Source organism: Lissotriton vulgaris, chromosome 1_1 (assembly GCF_964263255.1).
Source record: "Lissotriton vulgaris chromosome 1_1, aLisVul1.2, whole genome shotgun sequence".
Taxonomy (NCBI): Eukaryota; Metazoa; Chordata; class Amphibia; order Caudata; family Salamandridae; genus Lissotriton; species Lissotriton vulgaris.
Window position 1 is genome coordinate 1,792,525,278 of NC_141685.1, and position 14,682 is coordinate 1,792,539,959.

At 44.3% G+C, this 14,682-nt stretch overlaps 1 protein-coding gene across 1 annotated transcript in view; it reads right to left on the minus strand.

Annotated features, from left to right (window-relative positions):
- The window catches only part of SLC16A7 (solute carrier family 16 member 7), a 540,170-nt gene extending 526,131 nt beyond the window's left edge, over window positions 1–14,039 (minus strand). The window contains exon 1 of the mRNA XM_086919107.1: window positions 13,866–14,039. The gene's annotated coding sequence lies outside the window, so the exon portion shown is untranslated. The remainder of the gene's footprint in view (window positions 1–13,865) is intronic.
- Window positions 14,040–14,682: the final 643 nt, after the last annotated feature.

The following is a 14,682-nucleotide window of genomic DNA, read 5'->3' on the forward strand; positions in this document are numbered from 1 at the left end:
CTAAGTCCATATTTATGCAATTTTTCTGGGGCATGATATATCTGATTTGAAGTGAATAATTCACAAATTGCAGTTTGATGTTAGCAACTGCATTTGTGTGCAACTGTAATCCCAGTCTTTTTTATCTATAGGGTGTCCTACTGCCTCCTTCCATCTCAATCTATTTTGGGCCTGGCTCTGTTCCCCCTGTGATGCATGATACAGGCGTGTCACTATGCGTTGGCGTGTGGGAGCTGTTAGCAGAATCTGTACTGTGTTAAGCTGTGGAGGTTCGTACAGGAATGATGGGTATAGTTCCCTGACCGCCATTCACAACCTTAGGTTTGCAAAGATCTTCAGTGGTGTGCGATGCACACTGAGGGAGGAGTCCTCTTGTGATATGAATCTATTTTGCGGAAAAATGTCCATCATTGTGCGTAGTTCCATGTCCCCCTTTAAAGTCAGCATATTCTTCTCTTGTGTAACCGTTATTTGTGAAACCCCCTTGATGGTATGGTTTGGTTAGAACATCCCAACTCACCCTCACCTGCTTTCCAGCCTAGGTCAGCCGCTGCATGGCGGAACACAATTTCGAAAAAAGCGCTTGTGTGAGCCAGATCGGGATATTCATGAATAAATATAGGAATCTTGGTAAGACCACCATTTTTTGTATGGCAATCCTTTCAGCTAGGGACAGTGGCAATTTAATCCATCAGTCCACTTGTTCTTCCAGTTTCATTATTGCTTTGCCGTAGTTCTCTCGGACCACTGTCTCTGGGTTTCGGTGTATACATACGCCAAGGTATTTTACTGGTACGGTCTGCCATTGCAGCAGGAATTCCAGGTGAGGTTGCGGTGTATCTGGTGTGAGTGGTATAACTACTGATTTTTCCCAATTGATGCTTAGCCCTGAATATCTTTCAAACTTGAAGTAATCTCTAATGAGTGGGTTTAAGTTAGCATTCGGGTGGCGAACATATAGGACCATATCATCAGCATATAATGATATGCCTATTGGGCGTAGCTGGAATTGGAGAGCTGCCTCAGCATGCCGTTGGTGTTTTTACACACCAGTGGTTCTAGCGCTATCGTGAAAAGCAGCTCGACAGCGGGCACCCCTGTCTGCTTCTGCGGCTTATATTTATCGGGGCAGATGTACTCCCAATTATTCTGATGTGCGCACTGGGTTCTGCGTACAAAAGCGCAATTCAGTGCAGAAAAGGCTCCAAGAAACCCAGCCTACGTAGTACCCTGAACATGAATACCCACTCCACAGAGTTGAAGGCCTTCGCCGTGTCCAGTAGGGCTGGGGCAGCAGGCAGTTCCGGATTTAGTTGGTGAAACAGCGCAAAGATGGTCCTGAGGTTTTGCGTAGTGGATCTGGTCGGTATAAATCTGGCCTGATCCGGCAATATGAGGTTTTGCAACAGAGGTTGTATCTGTGGTGCAATAATTCTAGCTAAAATCTTGTGGTCGATATTTATTAAGGATAGTAGGCGGTATGATCCGCATTGGGCCTGGTCTTTGCCTGGCTTAGGGAGAGTGATCGATAGCGCATCCCTCCTAATATGCCTCTTCATACATCTCAGCCATGTGTGGGATCAATAAGTCGCGAAACACTTTATTAAATTCTCCAGGGAGTCCGTCGGAACCTGGAGCTTTATTATTTGGGAGAGAGTGAAAAGCCTCTTTTATCTCATCCTCTGTGATGTGATGACTCAAGTATTCCGGATGGTTACCCGATAACCATGCCAGCGCAATGTCATCTAAATAATGGCAGATTTCGGAAGGGGATCCAGTCATTTGTGTAGTGTTAAGTTGAGTGTAATATTCTACAAAACAGTCCAGAATCGATGGGGTGTCATATTTGGGATGTCGCTGTGTGTTTATTATCTGCGTGATATATGTAGGCTGATGTGGTGGCCGTAGTCTATATGATAGCGCTCAACTTGGCCTGCTCCCCTCACCATAGTTACGCGCCATGTACCTACGAGAAATTTACTTTATCTCGTTGTCTGCGAATTCATGGTATGTGTCTAACTTCTGTCTGATATCCACCAGCATTTTAGGGTTCTGGGTGGCTGTAAAAACGGACTCCAACCGCTGGATCTCGCTTTCCACCATTGATATTTGTTGTTGAATATCTTTCAGCATGCCTGCATGTTTCCTTATACAGTGTCTCATATAGTAGCTGTAAATGCCTCCCAGAGTTTTTTTGCACTGCTAATGGACCCTGCATTTAGATCGATGTATTCTACTATGGCTTGATACAGCTCCGAATGACACACCTGGTCTAGGAGTGCTACTTGTAGCAGGTGCAATGTAAACTGCCGTGGAGTATGTGTCGAAATTGCATGCGCCAGGGTACAGGTGCTTGGTCTGAAAGTTTCTTAGGCATGTGTTCTATCCCTATTGTCCATGTGCTAACTTCTTGTGTTGCTAGCCAGTAGTCTATTCTCGACCACGTGTTATGTACGTAGACATGCAAGTGCCCTCCTTGGGACCCGGGTGCCGAAAGTGCCACAGATCAGTCATCGCGCATTTGACCATACCATCTCGAAGCACCTGCGCTGCTTTTTCTCCATACCGTTCATTGCCTGTTGATCTATCTAATGTGGGGTCTAGGCATGTATTGAAGTCTCCTCCCCATATAGTCGGTGTGGGTGGCAGATCTCGTAACTTTGCCCATATTTGGGCAAAAGAAAGTGGCTTGTCAGTGTTTGGGCTGTATGTTGTGACTATGGTTAAGGCGGTACCTCCTAAGTTACCTTGTTTTCCTTGAATCCCTGATCATCTTTGATTGAGCGAATATGAGTAAATAGGGTAACCCGCCAGACCAGGAGCAGGACTCCTCTGGCATAGGTAGAGTAGGAAGATGCCATTCTGTAAGAGGCTTACCTCGCACCTATTCTCTTTTCTGTGGTGTTGGTGAGATGTGTTTCCTGCAGACAGGGGACGTCTACCTTATGTCGGTCTAGGTGTGCCAGGACCTTACAAGTTTTTGGCGGGTTGTGAAGGTTTCTGACATTCCAGGTCAGGAATGTTAATGTTCTAGTGTGTTGTGTACCTATATCTGTGTGCAGTATTTCTTGTAAAGCGGGCATGCCTATAATTTGAATATCGGGCCATGCTGTGTAAAATAATAACTTCTACAGTAGTGCAGACCAGGCTATTCAGATTTACACCCCCCATCCCCCACCCACTTTACCACCCCCTTAACTACTTCGAAGGCAATCCCCAATGAGCAAGGCCATTATTCAACATCCAAAGTGTTCTTCTGTTTAGTAGGGTCGCCTCTCAGTGATTTCCTTCGCGGTACCTGGGTGCCTTTCTGTTGTAAGAACTTAAGCACATCTTTGGGTTCATTATATACAGTGGATTTGCCCCCATATGTTATCAGTAGGCGTGCTGGATAGATCATTGCATTTGGAATGTTCTGGTCTCGAAGCTTCTTCTTCACTGGTAGGAACTTCTTTCAGGCTTCCTGGACCTGCTGTGTGAAGTTGGGGTATATGGAGATAACCATACCCTCATGTTTCAGGCTTCTCAGTTCTCTGGACTTCCGGAGCGGCGCAGCTCGATCTCGATAATTTAATAGTCTGGCAATGATCGTCTTCATCTGGTGCCCGGTGGAGAAGGTGGGGTCAGTGATCTATGTGCACGCTCCACGATGAACACATCCGAGAAAGTTTCCCTTTCCATCACAGTCGTTAGTAGTCCTTCAAAATATTTTTCCATCGGCCCTGTATTTGTAGTCTCTGCGATACCCATAAATCAGAGGTTGTTCCGCTTGGAGCGTGCTTCGGAATCTTCAGCCTGTGCCACCAGGCTGCTATGGTTTTGTCCATCTTACCCAGCCGTTGATCTATTTGTTGGTGCATGTCTTCAACGTCCGATATACAGCGTTGGGCCATGTCCATGCGCTCTGTGTGCCTGTCTAGTCGTTTAGACATCTGATCCACCCTAATATGTGAGGGTGTCGCTTTCCCCATCAATATTGGACAATGTGACCTGTATCGTCAAGGACATGCATGCACATCCCCTGAAGCCTCAGCTCCCATGGGAGCCCCCGCGCTCTGCGAGGTTTGATGCTCTTCCCGCCCTCCCTCTGCCGATTTCTTCGCTTGTTCAAATTGTAGCTTGGATTGGGTTCTATCCGCCTTCTCCATGATCCGCCTGTGGTATCAGTGAGAACAAAGAAAGAGGGGGGCAGATGGGTGTGGCTTTCAGACTATTCACTCCCAAGCAGTGCAAGTGTATGGCTGTCCTTGCCCTTTTCTCCCCAATCGGTATGCTGTCCAGAGCCAGTCCGCTTGGGGTGATCTTCTCACAGAGAAGCTGCGCTCCTGAAAGTCTGCTACACCCCCCCACTTGGTTTTTCTGCATCACCTGATCTTTGTTGTTTTAGTTTCGGGACTGTGTTCTAAATGCCAACTCGGTAATGAAGAGGATCCCTGTGGCAGCCGCTCTGCTTCCGTGTAGACTAAGTCTGCACAGCTCCTCTGTGGGCCCGGCATCTGTCTAGCAAGTCCCCAGTACTAACTCCAGCTTAGCTCGGCATCTAATTCCCACCAGCGTGTAAGGGGAGGTCCTCCTTCACCTTGTTTGAGCTCTGTGTTCCTTCACTCTGCTTTTGTATGTTCACCAGAGTAGCTCGGGCAGTCAGCCCAAGTGGCAGCCCCTAAACACGCCACTTGCCAGCAAAGGGTGCCGTCCACCACAGTGGGTGCATGCATCGTGTCCCTAGTGATGTAGCTTCGTAGACACCTACTAGATGGGTCGTTTTGGCATGTCTTGGTCATCAGGGTCTAGCTGATGGCATGTCGAGCGCGCTGCGTTCGCCCTCTGGGTATCTGCAAGTCGTTATGTTCAATGCGTGGTATTCATTGCCACATTAGGGACGTGTTGTCTCACCTTCTCTCTTCTGCCGCCCTGAATTCACCTGGGAGACCTCAAATGCCGGTAGCTCTGTGGCGGTGTCACCGCGGTATCCTACGCCCTCCGGACGCTCAGAGGGTGGCATCCGCGGCTGCCCGAGTGTTCTCCGTGCAGATCCGGTGCGTGCTTGCCAAATCTTCATGACGCCTCCGCTGCTCCTTTCCGGCCGTATGTGGGGAATATTAAGTTGTGCACGACACCCTCCAATCACGGACCCTCGTTCTCACTGGCTTCTCTCCGCTAACAGCCTGGATTTGAAAAGCCACGTCGCAGGGTGGTTCCCAGCTGCTTACGTGCTTTACATCCCAGCCAGTGTTTTACGCAAGCTCGCAGCTTCAGTTTCCGTCCTCATGGCCTGGGTCTCAACTGCGTCTCCTGGCCTTAATTATAGCTATAACCAGTCTTTTCTCCCTGGCGAGCAGGGGATTGCAGGCGGACCCAAGCCTCCAATACAGTTTTTTACGGGACACAAGCTTCTCAGGGCTCACTGGGTGCAGGATAGATTAAGGATTTGTGCATGACCGAAGGAGCTCGTCTAGAAAGCGTCCATCTTCGGGCTTAGTTAGCTTCGCCTCCCCCCCAGTGATTTTAACTTTGACCATGAACCTTTTTGTATAAGTGATATTAAATTTGTTTAATATACCTTAAGAATTCAGACTTAATCATTAAATTTCTGAAAAGAAGGAAAATATGGAACAATAGAAATCTGCTGGAACAGGTACACCAACGGTTCCACAAGATAATGTTATGTAATGCGACAGAAATTTCGTAGTGCTCTAATATTCAAATAAACGTGTAGAAATATTCTAACTGCAGTGATTATTTTTTTCAACACACGATGTTTGGGTTTCCACAATATTTTGGTTTTGTTGTTACTGATCAGTTAACTTACAGGTGTGTACTGTGTATATTGCTTGTACTATAGTAAAAAACAGCAAAAAGAGACAGAGGTGTTTAAGCAATAAAAGACCGCACTTGCCAAAATTGATACTGTGGGTAAAAGTAAGGTATTCTCAATGGTGCAACGAACCCTGGAGTACAGCCCCTCTCTACTACAAAAGGAAAGGCTTCCAAAACAAATCTATCAAACAATGGTTCAGCACTCAAGATTAGTAATGTATTGTATAAATTGCATATGAAATTCAGCAAACATATTTTCCATTGACAAACAGTGATCACAGGGCATATGTATGCAACAGATAGACAATGTAGATGTCATAATTTTCTTTCTTTGTTAGCTCTTTTTGAGTTTTCTTCTTACAAAAAAATGCATCAGTGAAATGAGAGATAAAATCCAGTAGCCGACGCGTTTCGTCCACATAGGACTTCTTCAGGGCTTTAGTTAGTGCATGGGATTCACCAGTTCCTTAATATTTACTGGCATTTATCCATGTTTTTTAATTCCTATAGTATGTCACATTCAGTGGTGAAGCAGACGCCATAAATGTGACATTCCGGACGAAATTCGCCAGCTACTGGATTTTATCTTCATTACTCTGATGTAAAATCCAGTACTTGTATCGCGCACGAATCAACCCCAAAGGGGTATCTTGGCGCTGGGAAGATTAAGCGAGCTATTGCCCAGAGTCGCATGGTGCTGGGCAGACCCCTGCCGCCGGAGCCAGGGATCGAACCGTGATCCCCAGAGTCCAGCCTCAGTAGCCCTGGCCGCTGCGCGTATTTTTTCATAAGAAGAAAATGAAGAAAGAACTAATAAAGAAAGAAAATTATGGCATCTACATTGTGAATCTGTTGCATATATATGCACCGTGAGCATTATGCTTGTCAATGAAAAATTTGTTTGCTGAATTTCATATGCAATCTATACAATACATTACTAATCTTGAGTGCTGGACCATTGTTTGATATACTGAGACGTTTTTCCACCAACTGTAAAAAAAACACCCACTTGAATGAAAATGATGTATTGAAAGAAATCATTTCGTTATGTGGTGCATCAGAAGGTGAATAGCACATGAAATGCTGGAAAAGCATAGCTAATGGCAGAGAAAAGGTGGCTCATGGTGAGCAAAGCATAGCCGGGAGTTGTAAAGCATAGCTAAAAGTGCAGAGATTTCAATTAAATGCTTTATGGTAGCTTAGGCTGTGCCTGGGGATGTGCAGATTGCAACCGGGGATGTGCAGATTGCAACCAGTGATGTACAGAGCATGATACAGCATGTGCAGGCAATGTTTGAGGGTGTGCAGAGCATAGCTCAGGGTGCTGAGTTTTGCTGAAAGGGAGTATTGTGCAAGTAAGGTGTTACTGCAGAAATAATTGCAGGCATTTAGATGGGCCTTGCTGAGGATTTCCAGAGCATCGATTAAGATGCGCCGAGCACAGCTGAAACTATGTATAGAACCAGGGGTTGCGGAAGTACCTCCCTAATAAGGAGGTTGGCCGAAGCTGATCAGTCACAGACATCCTTCTGCAACAAAAATAGAATCGAAGAAAGCATCCCTTAATGTGTATTGGTTCTTGCCAGGGGAAACCAATGGCACATACTTTTGGGAACTCGGACTCTCAATAGATTAGAATGTACTGGGGAGGATTAACACATTGGTGAATGATCCATTATGTAGTTGCTGTTCTGACAGTGAGGCAAGGTGCAGATGATCATGTCATGAACCAAGGAAAGTCACAGGGGACGAGGCAACATCCTTCCATGAATGCACAAGTACTTCCTCTTCCTCCCATGCTTAACCGAATTGCTATGGAGAGTTGTGCCAACACCACCCAGACCAGTAGAACCAGTACATTTCTGGTACTACCCATTCACCCCCCTGCTCCTGCCAGGCAGTGAAGCTGGGGGACACTACGAGCATGGATTGTGTGTATGCTAAGTTAGCCTTGGGGGGGCTGGTGTTTTGACTTAGCCGCTTCCACCACATCCATCTCGCTTTTCTCACAGCTTATCTTGTCTCTCAATGTCAAAAGATGAGACGTTTCTCACATAAACTGGGCTTCAATGTTTGGAGATTGCCAAGAAGGTTGGGAAGACAGAAAAGGTGTGCTTCACAGCCAATTAAATATCCAAATGGAATTGTCGAACAATCACAAAGTCTCTTAACTTTCATTACCAGGGGAATTTAATAAGAAGTGGCTCAGAGGTCACACTTTCTTGTGGACCATGTCATGGAAATATGCCCCTTTTTCTATCAGAGTTCTAAACTTGTATCCACAGAGCCACAAAGGGATTATCAAAGTTGAACAAAACGTACAAATAATTGACTCCGTTTTTAAAGCCATAATAACCATGTGCAGGTGCCTATCTGACACAAAAACATCGACATTCCTAGTTTTTCGACTAGGTGTATCTTTGTATCTTTTAAAAACAAATAATCGGCTGAAATATTTATAAACTGGGAACCTCCTAACTTTTGAACAGCTGGCACAGTAGACAAGATATAACTTAAAATTATGATGTATGTAATTCAAAAGCTATTCTGTTAGAAGGCATATTTTGCACTGACCATTATTTACTAACACATATCCAATAAAACAGTTCAGACTCACCAATCTAACAATATCCATAATTATCTCTTTGTAGATACTCTAAAGAAATCTTCCTTGAACCAAATTCTACTGACTTGCTCATCCATCTGTGGCCCCATTACAATAGGGAGCATTTTCCCTATTTGTGCAACGGAGCGCCTTCAAACAGGTCCGCTGAGTGCAAGCAGGAAAAAGTGTGCGCTATTTGGCTGAATGCGCTGCACTGAGGGCAGCCGCGAATGGCCGCTGCCCTTGGGCCAGATCATTCAAGTGAAACACAGAGCGGCAGCTTCGAAGCCCCCCCCCCCCCCCCCCCATGTTTCACTTTGCAGGCGGCAATCCACCTGCAATCTAAAGAGGTGGAGGTTTTCAACTACCATTTCAACTACCATTACAGAGACAAAGTCAGATTGGGATGACCCACTAAGGGCATCAGAATTTCGCATCATTGCGAAAGACCTAAAGGTGCATGCTGGTCCCAATCAACAATGAACAATGACTGCTGTATGGTGTCTTACTTTTTCTTGGCACTTTATGCCCTTAAGCTTCAAAAATTCCTTTGTCCACTTCCCCTTATTGAGTTTTAGTGGTTTTGGTATTGTTCATTCCACACAGCTTGTAATTACAGATTAAGTGGGATTTGGGGACAACATCCAAGAAGGGCTTCATGCTACTCCAGAGGATTGCCGGACTTTGCTCTGCCCCAGTACTTTAAATTATATGTGTGTTTGTGTGAGTGTTGTTCATACTACTGCTGTCTGGAATGTACCTGTTCGCTCTTTGTGTGTGACACCTGCATTGCTCCTTGCATGAAGGAAGCGTGTGTGTGTGTCTGCGTGTGTGGTGATTCACATATGGTGCCGGTTCTGTGTGTATGGAGAAACAGATCCCTAAATTATACATGAGTGTGGGTTTGACATGTATTTGGGGGTAGATTTTGCTGCTGCTGCTGCATTTGATGTAACTGTTTTGTATGATGGAGACTTACACTAATACTTAAGAGATTGCACCTGTTCTGTTAAGGAAGAGTGCACTACTGCTGTTTGTGCTTTTCCAGTGTGCGCATGTTTATTTTAATCTTTTACGGCTGCTGCCTATACTAAATCTGTCTGGTGTGCAAAGGATGCTTCCACTTTCTGCAGGGTAATCCACAAACTTTTTGCCTTCACATTCTTGTTTTTAAACCCGTTTTTGTTTGCGTTTAGGACTTTGAGCACTTTTCAACAACTAACTAGTGCTAAAGTGCTCTCTCTCTTTTTAACATTATGAAAATGGCTTACACCCAATAGATACATTTAATTTATTTGTAAGTCCCTAATATAGTGGTAATACAGGTATCCAGGTCCTGTTAATGAAATAATGCTAGTGGGCCTAAAGCCCGGTTTGGATCACCCACTTACGTAGCTTTTAAACATGTCCCAGGTCAGCCATTGAAACTGTGTGTGTAGTTGAAACTGCAATTTCGTCCTGGCAAAAAAACCTTTTTGAATGAAAATAAATGAACTTTTTCGAGCCTTAAACTTGAATTTTTAATACATATATGTCACCCCTATGGTAGACCCTAAACAGCCCAGGGGGTAGGGTGACGTGTATTTAAATAGTTGGATGTGTACTTTTAACTTTTACACGTTATGGAAGTGACATACTCTTAAATTCAAATTCATTTTTCACTACCTCTACCATAGGATAACAGTGAGTTACCTTATGACATTTAATATGTGCTAACTTTCAATTAGAAGAAAGTAGGAATACAGAGTTTGCTGTATGGAGAATCGTAATTTAAAAACCTCTCTAATGGTAAAATCAGATTTTAATTCACAGTTCTGAAAATGCTACTTTTAGAAAGTTGCCATTTTCTTGTACTAGCCATTTAGTGCCTGCGGCCAGTATCCTGGTTTACCTGGCTAGCTGCAGCTGGAAGCTGATCATTGTGTAATGCAAAAAATCAAGTAGGGAAGGATCACTTGTCCTGCATAACTAGGGTATGCAGGTTGTGTACCGATATGTCCCAAATAAAAAATAATAATAATAATAATAAATTGTGTAATGCAACTACACAGTGAGACAAAGGGGGATAGGTGTTGGCAGGATGGCCAATCTCTCAGTTGGTGAGGGGGAGAGCTGTCACCTACCACACTTGTGCATCACAAAGGTTCTGCCTGAGCACCCTCAGAAAGAGTTTGACACTAGACTTTTGTGACCCCCAGACAAGATTAGGGCAGGAAGACAGGAAATTCATAGAACCTTGGGGTGAAAGCCTCTAGAAACTTCCCCTATTTCAAAGTGGGCACTAGGTATAATAATGGACCTCTGGACCCAAGACTTCAGTACACTTCTGGACCTGTGGCATACTCGGAAGAACTGCTGTACTGCTCTTAAAGACAGTGTGCTACTATGTTCCCCTGCTGCCTGAGTGAAAAGAACTAGACCTGCATCTTGAACTCGGAAATACCAGAGATTTTCCAACATCTAGTTGGCTGGCCTCCTGATCACAGCTTCAGGGACAGAAAAGGCTCCAACCACTTTGAACCTAGCACCTGGACTCTGCCTGCTGCGAGTCCTACCCCCATGAGGTGCCACACCTGTTCTGGACCCTTGGAAGTGGGCCTGAAGGTGCTCTGCCAGCCTAGCCCAGCTGTGGGCCTGTGAGCCGAACCGATGCAGCGCTATGCATCTCCTCGCAGCCGTATCGGAACCGCCACTGTGAGACACACCCCCAACGCAAGCCCTCATCAACAATAATGCTGGGCTTCACATTTCAGCCCTGGAGCTTCCAACGATCCACCGCTGCATGATACATCCTTGATGTGGGATCTTGCAACGCTCCGCAAACCAGGATTTAGGGAGCTTTGTTCGGTGGGCCTAACTAGGTCCCTTTATCCGGCCCATGCTCTAGCACAATCAGCCTGAACTTGTGACTTTGTCCTGGTCTGGAACGACCAGATAACTACAGTTGCCGATATGTACTTCTAGGCACTATTGTTACTTAAAACTTTGAAATTGCATATCTCTGGTTCTACTGATTGGATTTTCATTGTTTAGATCTCGAATAATGTATTACACTTTAATCTATTTTTCTAAACTGGTGAGATATTTTCCTAGTGTTGTTTTTTTTATTTTATAACTGCTTGAAATTCTGCATGAATACTTTACAAATTGCCTCCAAGTGAACCCTCATTGTTTGTACCAAGATACCAGCGTGTTAAGCATGGGTTAATTTGGGGTTTGCTTGTGTTTTCCCCCCACAGAGATTGTGTTTTTTGCTTCAGTAGGGTTTTATCGTCCTTCAACCAGTAACCCTATTTCCTACAATAGCCATTTGGCATCGGTTTCTGTGCATTTACTGAAGCATTTACTGAAGCACAAGAAATCCTTTCCACGTTGCAAAAGCCAAAATGAGTGGCACTGTCATTTTTTTTTTACATATAGCGCTTCTAGACTGCAGTAAAGTATCTAAATTAAAAAAAAACTAGGAGACATTACAAAGACAGCTTAGTTTACAGTCTCCAAAGACTTTAGCCATAATTGCTGGAGTGTTGGCACATAAAAACATAATTATTACTTATGTTTTGTGAGGGCTAATCATAACTGGTGAACTCAGTTTATATTTTTTTAATCTATACAGGTATTTTTTCAAGTGACGACAAACAAAAAAACTGCAGTTAAATCAAAATTGTGGTTAAAAAACACTAATGTGTATTTAAAAGCTTTGAAATGCACTTAAAATACACTTAAAATGAAGTTATGGTGAAAAATCCAAATCTAAAAAACAGCACTTACGTTTAGCTGCAATAAGTTACACAGCCGCCATGCAAACCATAACTCGCACACCAAATGGTTTATGCAACATCACTATTTTGCCACTACGTACGTACAAACCATCCTAAGGAATTAATCCATTGCAGACCAGCGGAAATGTAAAAAAAATTTCATTTAATTTAATCAAACGAAAAGTACAATACATTACCCACAGCAAAATACCTTACCGAATGTGGTGAATGACATAAGGAAAAGTGGGCAAAGGTTCAGACATCTTATCTCAAACTTCCGCTTTCCCAAATACAAACAATCAACGTGGCTACGGACTGTCAGACATTAACAAAAGATCTTGTTTAACAAAAGATCTTGTGAATATAATACAAATGTAATGGTTTAAAAGCGATTCCTCCACGAAAATGCGACCATCAACAACATACTTAAACTCGGCAGTCATTGGGAACCTTAAGAAAAAAAATGCTGCAAACCTCAATTGGCAAGCGCTGGAAAAAACATACACAGACGTACAGAGGGGAAAAAAAGTCAGAGGTTACGAATGTAAAGGTTACGTGCAGTACTGTTGCTTTAATGCATGCCCTTGTCAGAGACAACACCCCTGTCACACCCTCAGAAACAGCACGTGCTTTTAGCACTGACTACAGAGTGACGCAACATCGCCCCGGAGATACAAACGAACCTAAACACAATACGTCGTCAGCCACACAGCCCTACACTTAGGCAAGTAACACCGGTATTCACAAGTCATGTGACCCGTGTCAATCATGTAGTGCCTTCCCTGCCGCCGTACTCTTTCTCTAAATTATTCCTTTTTACTTTGACAGTAAAATTACAGCTTTCAGTACAGGTTGGAAGACGGTTTGCATATATGTAAACCTTTCATGTCACGCAGTAGCGTCAGGCTATTGTTCTGTGAGGGTATAGCTATTATGTATCCTTTTACACGCACAGTGACATTACATTTCTCGTGAACAGAAAGCACGAGCGAGTTTTACTATGACCTAATTCAAGCGTAATGTATTTTAATCAAACCCAGAATGATGAAATGCTGAGTCGGTCATAAAGACGAAAAGAGTCGACAGCGAGTTCTACATTGCGCTGTTTTCTTGGTTAAGCCACCGAGCTATATTTATCCCAGAACAAGAGAACGCCATACAGGCTGGAGACAGGTTACGAACTAAACATACGTAGTATCACTTCCCAAAGGCCACAAATCCTCCTTTTAACACTGGGACCCAGGTGATCACTGACGTGCCTACACGTTCACGGCAGGAGGTCCACGGGGGATACTAGGGAAAACACGCCCTGAATGCAACCTACTACGCATAATATTATAGCATAGATTATTCAATTGAGGCGCTGCACGGCCAGGAGCAAGAGCCGCCCATCGTCTCCCACCCATCCCCATTCACCTACCCCCCCATGAGAAAACGAACGCTGAAGCCGGCAATGGCCGCCACGCCAAGCTACCATCCCCAGCTTTGGGGACTGAAAACAAAAGCATCATGGTGGGAAAAGACGGCTGTGCGATGCCTCTTTAATGGGAGTGGGCGGCCTCTGCAGCCACACACGCCACACTCATAGGCTAATGGCGGGTGATGTCTGCATCGGCACAGCGCACAAAGCCGCTCACACAGGACAATAAATTATACAACCATCGTCGTGTTTTTTTCTTTACCTGATCTGCGGACGAGCGGTTTCCCTGCAGATGGACGCTCTTTATCTCCCTTTCGCCGGGTGGATTTATTTATTACATTGATGTATTAGAAGAACGAGGCTGCGATTTGTTCTGTCAGAGGAGGAAGCCCCAGCAAGAAGCGTGCCGGATTACTCACGTTTCTCCTGTTTCGTCTCTGACGCGGGGAGACGCCTCCAACAAACCCACGCGACCTTGATCTTCTTGCTTCTCAAGAAATGCTCAATGATTCATTGAGAAAAAATTGCCATTTAATATTTGTAACGTGTTCTCTCTACATTCATGAAGTTACAAGCTTTTTTTCTTTTCTGAGGTGCACCAGCTGTACATACTTCGATGACTTTCGTCAATGTTTTGAAATACACTTTTCAGCAAGAGATAAGTAATATAAACTTAGAAAGGGAAGGATTTTTTATTACTGGAAATTACTGCGTAAACCTGGCCCTGCACAAATGAAACAAAGCAATGCTGTTGCAAGGTTCGCACGTTTGAAGGTGGCAGGGCACAGGCGCAGCTAGGCACCCATTTCTGTCAAAATTACTTGCTGAGATTCGCTTTGCGGTTCTGTTCCAATGCGTGATAGGGGTGCCTGTGAAAAAAATGAAATGAACAATTTACTTCAGTGTACTCTGTCAGTAACACACCCTGAGCAAACAAAAGGTTTATCAAAAGTGGGTTTGGAGATGTCCCTCTAGAAAGTTTAGCAGAATGAATAACAAACGCTGGATTGTTGAAATATACATTGGGATAGCAATCTTGGTAGGATACACACTATTTAGACAGATGAATTGCGGGCGCA